Source organism: Dermacentor andersoni, chromosome 9, assembly GCF_023375885.2.
Source record: "Dermacentor andersoni chromosome 9, qqDerAnde1_hic_scaffold, whole genome shotgun sequence".
Classification (NCBI taxonomy): domain Eukaryota; kingdom Metazoa; phylum Arthropoda; class Arachnida; order Ixodida; family Ixodidae; genus Dermacentor; species Dermacentor andersoni.
The window spans coordinates 76,485,572-76,494,227 of record NC_092822.1 but is presented as its reverse complement, the minus strand read 5'-3'; the positions used below and the strand labels follow the sequence as shown (position 1 = coordinate 76,494,227).

At 45.7% G+C, this 8,656-nt stretch overlaps 1 pseudogene; it reads left to right on the top strand.

Annotated features, from left to right (window-relative positions):
- Positions 1–3,037: 3,037 nt before the first annotated feature.
- Positions 3,038–3,217, top strand: LOC126528664 (U2 spliceosomal RNA; annotated as a pseudogene).
- The last annotated feature ends 5,439 nt before the right edge of the window (positions 3,218–8,656 follow it).

The following is an 8,656-nucleotide window of genomic DNA, read 5'->3' as shown; positions in this document are numbered from 1 at the left end:
CAGAAGCGGCGATGAAGAGCTATGTTTGCCGTTGATATTGTGTAGCAGACAGACCAATGTTTCTGCGTGAGTCCAAAGAAGGAAGCGAAAGCAATTGTTTGATTCTACTCGCACTGAAATGTCCGCCATAGTCACTGACGATGAAAAGTGCCGCGCGGTTTTGAACTTAATCTAAACATCGGATTAGATAGGCTTGTTCGGGTGACCATATGGGAGATGCGTATTCGACTTTTGGATGTACAAATGTTCGGTAGGCGAGCTTCAGCGTGAAAGAGGGAGCTTCGCGAAGATTGTGCTTTAGGTAACCTAGCATGCGAGACGCGTCTGCTGTTATCGTGCTGATAAGAAAGAAAATAACAAATCGCGTTTCTCGACGCGCTCAGCTGGAAATTAACGGCCGAGAATTCCGATATGAAGCGCACGATTCATACCACCATAAAGCTACGCGAAAAATCGGTTTTGGCGGTCGCTGAGGGGCAAGCAGCGCGATAACAATTTTTTCTCGAAATCACAGATGGTTGCAGCCCCTCCGGAATGACGCTATGCGGCGTTTCGTCCAGCAAAGGCGCATGTTTAAAGTCTGTTTTTGAGCACGCTGCCATCATTTCTCCTTATGGGGTATGTTTCTGGCCTGTTTCACGGGTGATCTCAGAGTCCCGAGTTAGTGTAGCCTAGATAAATAGGGACAGATGTGTGCTACTATATATATATATATATATATATATATATATATATATATATATATATATATATATATATATATATACATACACAAGTACATAGGGAATATGTACTTGTATAGAAAGATGACGACCACAACTTCGCGATTATCTTTGGCTTATTTACCCATCAATATCGGTCGGCGGGCGAACCGAAACTGTTGGGTAAGCAAACCAAAGATAACCACGAAGTTGTGCTTCTCATCTTTCTAAATGCGATTCGCTCATTAGAAAATGTGGTTCTATTTATAGATATCATGACCACGTAAAGCCAACAGACAATGAAGCCAAGAAAAGCATAAAGGAAATTAACTGCGGCTGAACTCGAAATGTAGATAGTAATGGAGGGGGGAAGACTGAAATGAAAGTGTACGAAAAGATAACTTGTCCCCGGTGTGAACCGAACCGACAACCGTCCGAGTTGATGGTGCAATGCAGCGCACATATCCGCAAAGAGGAATCGGGCGCGAAGTGCATCCGCATGTGGATAATGATGGTGATGACTTCAGTGCAGTTGAACAAACGAGTAGCGAGCTAGCAGCCATGAATCGGGCAATAGGTTTTACACTGATGAGAATAAATCAGGAAATCTATTCCCATTCCGTAACATTTCTCGCACTGCGTAGCAGAAGTGAGCGAGACCACGTGCGCGCGCTAGTTTCCGTTGCGCCAAAGACGAAGGATCGAAATAAACATGTTTCAAGCATCTGTAATAACCGCTTCTTGAAAGGTTCGCTTCACCTAGGTTGCTACGTGTGCGTTGAATATGCGTAATTTTTTTAGGCGGCTTTATATGCATTCGACAGCAAACTCATTTATTAATCTCAAACAGCAACTTCGTTATTGAGCGCATCTTGTCTTCTGGGTGTTGGTCGTTGCCTCGCCCACCCGCCTTACCCCCTCTCTTCTTTAGAAGAACCCTGCCTATATATATATACTGTGCCGAGGAGCGCATATTTCGCGCTCAAAAGGACAAGTCTACTCGTCGAAACGTTGGCTCCCGCTTTTACCTTGTTCTCGTTTTCTTCCTGATGTCGGCCGTGTTTTTGTTTAGTACCACGTCATTGCTTTCTTTTTTTCGTAACTACGCACTAACCAGAGTTATGGGAACATGCATTCTCTGTCCTTAACTAGAGCTGGAACTAGCAACTATGCGGCAGAAGAATGCCAAACAACCCTATCGCCTCAAATGCGTCGATGTGCGCGCCTCCATTTCCCTCCTCTCCCTACGAAGGGTCCACCCAAAATATTTTGCCATGTAACTGTTACTCAAAAAAGTACATCGGCGACCACTTCCTCGCAGAGGGGAAGCTAAGCGGAAGACGTTAGAATGCATGCCACGACGAAGGTGGAGTTTCCTAATCTTTGAATAAACAGCGGCAACGGTTCACAGCGCACGCACTATTAGAAACACAAATACTCGGCACGAGAATGCGCGAAGCAAGGCTGCGTTTTGTTCCGGCTCGTACACATCTCCACGCCCAGTGCTGTTTATGCTCCAAGGTTTGGGATCTGAAACGAGGAGACTACACAAACAGCGCGGGTTTGTTCTTGTGGCTCCCTCACTGGCGCGTTTTACAAGCGGGAGCGAAGTTTGTGGAGTTGGCATTTCCTGCAACAGTGGTGCCATTGTAGCCGCGAACGCCTCGTTCCACTCGGGCAAAACAAACCCGGTGCAGAATTCGCACTGGGAGTGCACTTCTAAGAGCAGGTGCTGGGGTTCTAGGTCTGTGTTTGTGGGGCAAATAAAACGCTTTCGAACTTGTTTCTGCGCGATATCTTGTGCCAGGTGAAAGACAGTGTATTGTGCCAGACAATATTCTCCAAGCCAAACACATTGTGCAAGACGGAAAGAGCGTAGCGAGGTCTCGTAGCCAATGGACCCAAAGACCAGACCTAAAATTAAAACAATTCAGTGCCATTCTAGCCTGTGAAGGTGGATACCAGCGAAGCTGGGCATGTGGGGATAGACTATATTGGTATAATATATTGTGATTACTATATTGATTGAATGAAGACATATACACGTGACTTCGTGACTTCGTGACTTCGCTTACACTTTGCGTCCGCGGTCCGCTGTGGTATCCTTCCGCCGCTGCCGCGCCCGTTCCCTTTTCTGTTCAAGCCGTCCTTCTGGTATACGTGCACTGTTCGTCTTCAGACCCTACAATACGCGGCCTACCCATTTCACAGTCAGAGCAGAATTGAGGAAAGAAGCCTACGTAGAGCATGACGTCAGGAGACAGACGACACTCAGATTGGTGGGCACTAGTTTGAATACGCGGAGTGGCGTGCGCGTGCATGGTGCGAACGTAGACATGGCCGACGCGGGTCAAAGTGTAATATCTGTTCTTATCAGCAAAATATCCGATATAGGTTGTATTTGGACCCAAGATATTAAACTTGTTCTTGCAAGTTGGTGGAGTGCTTGAAGCCTGCTTCACCTCCGCGGCGGGTCGGCCCGGAATTGCACTGTCTTCTGGATAAGCCCACGGTTTTGGTCTACGGACATCGATCCGCTAGAAACTAGCCATATGCAGCTTCGCCGTAAAATGTAAAATGCGGGATTTTACGTGAACTTCGGGCCGATTTTCACCGTCTGGTATTCTTTAGCTTGTCCGAAAGTCTAAGTACCACGAGCGTTTTTACGTTTCGCCCCTATAGAAATTTGGCCGTTGTGGACCCGGATAAAACGCGCGATCTAGAGGTCAGCCATTGGAACAACTTGGAACGAATAATTTTTCAGCTTGAAAAACCTTGCCTTGCTTTAAGAGGTTCAAGAAGCATCGTTAGTGGCCAGCTGCATATGGAATGCCTGTAGTGTAAGGTAGTAAAAAGCGCTTTGCTCCTATTCATTTGCAGAACTGATATGCAAAAACCAAATGAAGTTCAAAATGGGAAATGTACCTGGTGGTTTTGAGGAGGTCTGGTTATGCCCTCTAGTGGAGTTTTGTAGGTACCCATTGAATCTCCTGAGCAAACTATGCAAAAAATCCGAAAGCACGTAAGCACTTGTTATGAGTTGTGAATGCAAAAGCCTAATGTCAAATCGGATGTCATTGAACGGTCCTTCGAGTTATGAACCACTCATTGGCAAGCGAGCGCGTTGAGACGCCTACCCAACGCCTCCTAGACAGCATACGCCTGCTGCGCTTTAATCCGTGACGTCATGCTACTTTTCCCGACAGCCACAGAATCTAACGGGGACGCTTCCGAGTAAGCCGTGGTGATTTTGACGTCACCACTTTCGTCACGTCGGGCTTAGCAATGCAAGTTTCTGTCCAAGTGAAACGCCGCCATAAAGCAGAGTGTACAGGCCACCGATCTAAAAGGCGCTGACTTATCCCAGTGGGTGAGACACCCCGCTTTGAATGTGGGGCCGTACGTTCGAAACTCACCACCACCAAAGTTTTTCCTTTCGAATTTATTCTTTCCTCATACATGAATTTCTTTTTATAGCGAATACCGAGCCGAAGTTAGAACGCAGGCGAGAGCTTGCGTGCGCAAGGACTGCGCGGATAGCACGGGCCTCGGAGAGCGAGAATGACCTGCGTCGCGACGACTCCCTCTCCCTAACTCATCACATGGCGTGGCAGGTCTTCCCTTTCCTCCGCTCTGCTCCTTCGAGGCGCGCACGTGATGTGGTGTAGCAGTCAATGGAAATGTAGGTACCGCTTCGCTGTTACAAACGATATCTTTTTCGTAAAATGGGCTGCCATTTGATGCCTTCGAATCATTCGGTCTAAATGAATTCGTGCAAGAGTGGCGTTCAGTTTTTTTTTTCGTTTTTTTTTTTTTTTTTTTTTTTGGCGGCACGTAAAACAACCTTGCGTTCCGCCCCTACGTGTCGCAAGGTCGGGGAGAACGGAAGACTCTTTTCTTTTACTATAGTTTTTTTAAGAGAAGCTGTGCAGTTTCTCATTGTGTTTTTTTGCTTTTATCCTTGTCATGCACTCTAAAGAGAAGAATCGAGAAGCCACAGTAGCGCTGCATTTTGTATCTAGCCCTTCCGTTCTCCTCATCCTATCCATCACTCTGCTTTTACTCCCCTTCCCTCGTTACCTGCGTAGAGCAGTTAGCTAGAGTAGGCCATCCCATGGGGTACAGGTCTTCCTTTCTTGTAAATAAAATTTATATCTCTGCGTGAAAGTCCTGGTATATAGCTTTCTGGTGTGTTGCCAGATGTCGCTAACGGAAAAGTGGAGCGTCTTGTTGTATACGCGTAGTTAAACGGTTCATGCTTGCGAATTGGCATTCTTTTCGTCGTCCTATATAGCCCTCGTACTTACCTTTGACATGTGTAATTGTCATCGCGGTCATAGTTTCCTTCACCAGCCATGTCGGTTCCACTGACACTGCCATCCGTCAAACTTAAAGTGGTCCTGCGTAGGCCGCCAATCTTCAATTTTATTCAATACCGCACTGCTTATATCCCTATACGACGATTCGGTAGCTGCCAAAGAGCCGTTATCTCAATTCGCAGGTATTCAAGCTTACCATATTTCTTTTGAATAAGGAGAATGTGCTACCACCTGATAGCATGGTGTGGCTGCTCAATGACTACGTTATTTTACATTTCATACTTTCAACGCTGGGCCATAAGTGCATAATACGGAATAGGCAGCCTACGGTCAATTAAATAGTGAAGTCGCGTTGACATGTATACGGATGCACAGTTCCATTAAATGAGAAAAAGTCCTGGACACAGTTCAGCATGGAATGATTTACGTCAATTCATAACTTCAACTAGGAACTCGTATGAACAATGAAGCCTGTCCTAAAAGCTCCTTGCAGACAAAAATAAATAGAACATTTTCAAATTCAATAACGCGTCATATATAATGTTATCAGTTCTACTTGTTTTCTGCACACACCAAAAAAAAATCCTCAGGACAATTGTAATAAAGTACAGTAGTCTCGCGTAAGTTTCCTCAAACTACTGTTGTCAGTTCTCGAGGCGGTTTTATCCACAGCCTATTCGGTCTCCTTATCTCCTGTCGTTGCTGGTTTCTGGTTTCGCAGTATTAGTTTTCGAGCAATGAGTTTACCCGTCTTGCGACAAGTGCTACTACAGAATCTTATCCCGCGTCTTTCATAAAGAAACTTAAAAACAAAACATAATATAGGTATAATAATACGTTGGTGCTCACGATGATTTTTCCCAAATTCTTTAGTATTCTTTGTGTTGAGGGGCCACGGAATTTTTATCTGCCTAAGCTGAATTTTTTTAGATGTCGCAATAACCGCCGCATGTTTCGGTTCAACTGATGACAACAGCAGCGTTGCTGCGTTGTAGTGTAGCATTTTTTTTTATGAGGAATATGTGACCTGTAATTCCATGTTCATATAACGCCAAATTACTTCCACCCTACACTGAAGCACTTTCTGCAGAATACAAGCCCTGTATATTCAATAAACCTTGTTCGTTGCTGACGATGAAATCGTGTAATCTGCCTGAAATGAAAGACTTTTCTTTATTTTGACTGAATCATAATAAAACTGCGCATGTAAAACAAAGATCAAGCCATACACATATCTGGATTACTTTGTAGTGCAATAAACATTCAATATGATACGGGAGACCCGTTGAGTTAGCCGAGCGACTATAGTGTTGTGCTATGGGGTTCAAATCCATGCGTTCAATCCCGGCCACGACATTCACGTTCCGATGAGGGTGGAATGCAACAATGCTCGTTTATCGGTGCATTAGGTGCTCGTTACAGATGTCCAGGTGGTCCACAAGAAGGACCCTGTTTTTGGAAGTGTAAATAGAAAGCTTGAGGCAAATTCAAACGCAAATTGGTGTGACGTGTTTATTCGCACGTTGTGAATCAACACAAATAATACGCTAATATCATAATTAGAGCCCACGTCTTGCTTTAAAGAAGTGATGACATTCTGGTACCAAAATTATGATCTGATTGAGAGGCAAGCCGTGTAATTGGGGACTTTTGTTTTGTTCATATGCTATGATCTAAATTTTGATGTTACTAATGACACATATTCGTACTTGGACGTGTTTGCAAAGCGTTCTATTTGTTTGTCCCTATGTTCCCTTTTAACAATGCAACTGCTACTTCAGCTGTTCCATGACGCGAAGGTTTTCGGGCTAACGTTGCAAATGCCCCCAGAAATGAAATACATTTATAAATAGATTTTGACTCCCTGGGGTTCGTTTTAATGCACCTAATGCATGGTGCACAAGCTGTATTGCAGTCTGCTTTCATAGGCGTGCGTCCGCGGTGCTCGGGATCGAACCCATGACCTCACTCCTAGAAGTGCAACGTCACAGCCACCTAAATACCGGTGTGAGTATGCCATGCTTTCAACTTAACTCCTTAAGCCGCCTGAAATGACCGCAAGAAATTAAAAATGAATGATCTGGATGAGAAAACGAAGGATGGCAAGAATAATGTCTGCGCTGTTCTAAGATATCAGGGGTAGCTGTAACCTCACTGAGAGTGCTGTTAATTATAAGGCACAGTATAGCCATCCGCGACAAAGCTTCTAATCAACGCATCTAAGGTACGCAATAGGATTGCAGGTGAAGTTAGAGGAAGCCACGCACGACATTGTTTCTGCGGCCGAGAAACGAACGAGGTAGTAGCCCGAGATGCTACTTCGAATATCGTCTTCCTTCATACGTCATTGTTCACCTCATTCGAGGCAAAGGCGTGCTCGGGAAATGCGCCCCTGTGCTTCCCCGCTCCAGGGCAACAGAAACTTCGTTGGCATCGTCAGTGATTCGATTGTCTTCCGCGCACCTACCAAAATATGGAACAGCCATGACACAAAATATCGGCAACGCGCTGATCCTTCCCGTTACAGTCCGCCCCCATCATGTCACGATAGAGGTCGGCGGGTGTGCAGCAAGAGCCTCCCGTAGAAGATGAGCTCCCTCCACTGCCGGCTCGATCTCCTTATATTTCGGTATATGTATCTATCCGTTTTCCTGCTAACTTGGGTCGTCGGGTAGTTCGAGGTATAGAGGGCAGAGTGCGGGCCAGGCGCTGCTGAGGGAAGTGTGTTCGATAGCGACCGTCGGACCAATTTCTATCACTGTGTGCAACACTGGGTATGTGTATGTGGCGCTCTTCGAATGAACTTCTTTGGTGTCTACATACGTTATTGTGCATGAGCTACGCTCTTCGGTGAACCTCTTTGATGTCATTTTGCCGTGCGGACTTCAGGGCAAAGCAACTAACTGGCTAAGCGTATCCACAGCAAAAATCGAAAGAGCCAGGCTGCATGAACGCCTCATACGTGACTCGTCTCTCCAATGGCGACATGGTGTGTTGCTTCATTCATTCAGTGTTAATCCCGTTAACTTTTCACTTCATTGCGCGAAATACTTTCTTTTCGAAATTTTCAGCACCTAAAGTCTTCCTGAAGGTTGGATTGCTGACCAAGTAGCAAACAGAAACAGTCCTTCAGTCCCTGCTCGTTAGCCTGTTTGATAATATCAGTCGAACACTGCAGCAAGCAATCCAGTGAAGCTAAATTGGTGTGAAACAGAGTGTTAGATATTGAAGCGACTACCTAGCGCTGGGGATATGGCGTTGTGCTGCCGAGCGCGATGTCGCGGGTTCAAACCCGGTCACGGCGGCCGCATACCCGTGGGGGCCGCATATTGCGAAAAATGATCACGAACCATGCAACGCGTGGACATCAACGAACCCCCAAGTGGTCAAAGTTAATCCAGAGTCCCTCACTTAGGCGTCTCTCGTGACCGATTGGGCACTTTTGAGATGTTAAGCCGAAAGTTTTAATGCGTAAGCATTCTTTGGCGAGCTCCCCAGCCCTGCCACGCGAAAAGTGTGATGACTTGTATCTGCACGAAAATGCGTAGCTTGCAAAGCTAAGATATTTAATCGTTACGATAGTGTAAATGCAGATGATTGGTCCCCTTAAGGCGACAAGGAAAAATAGAAAGCATA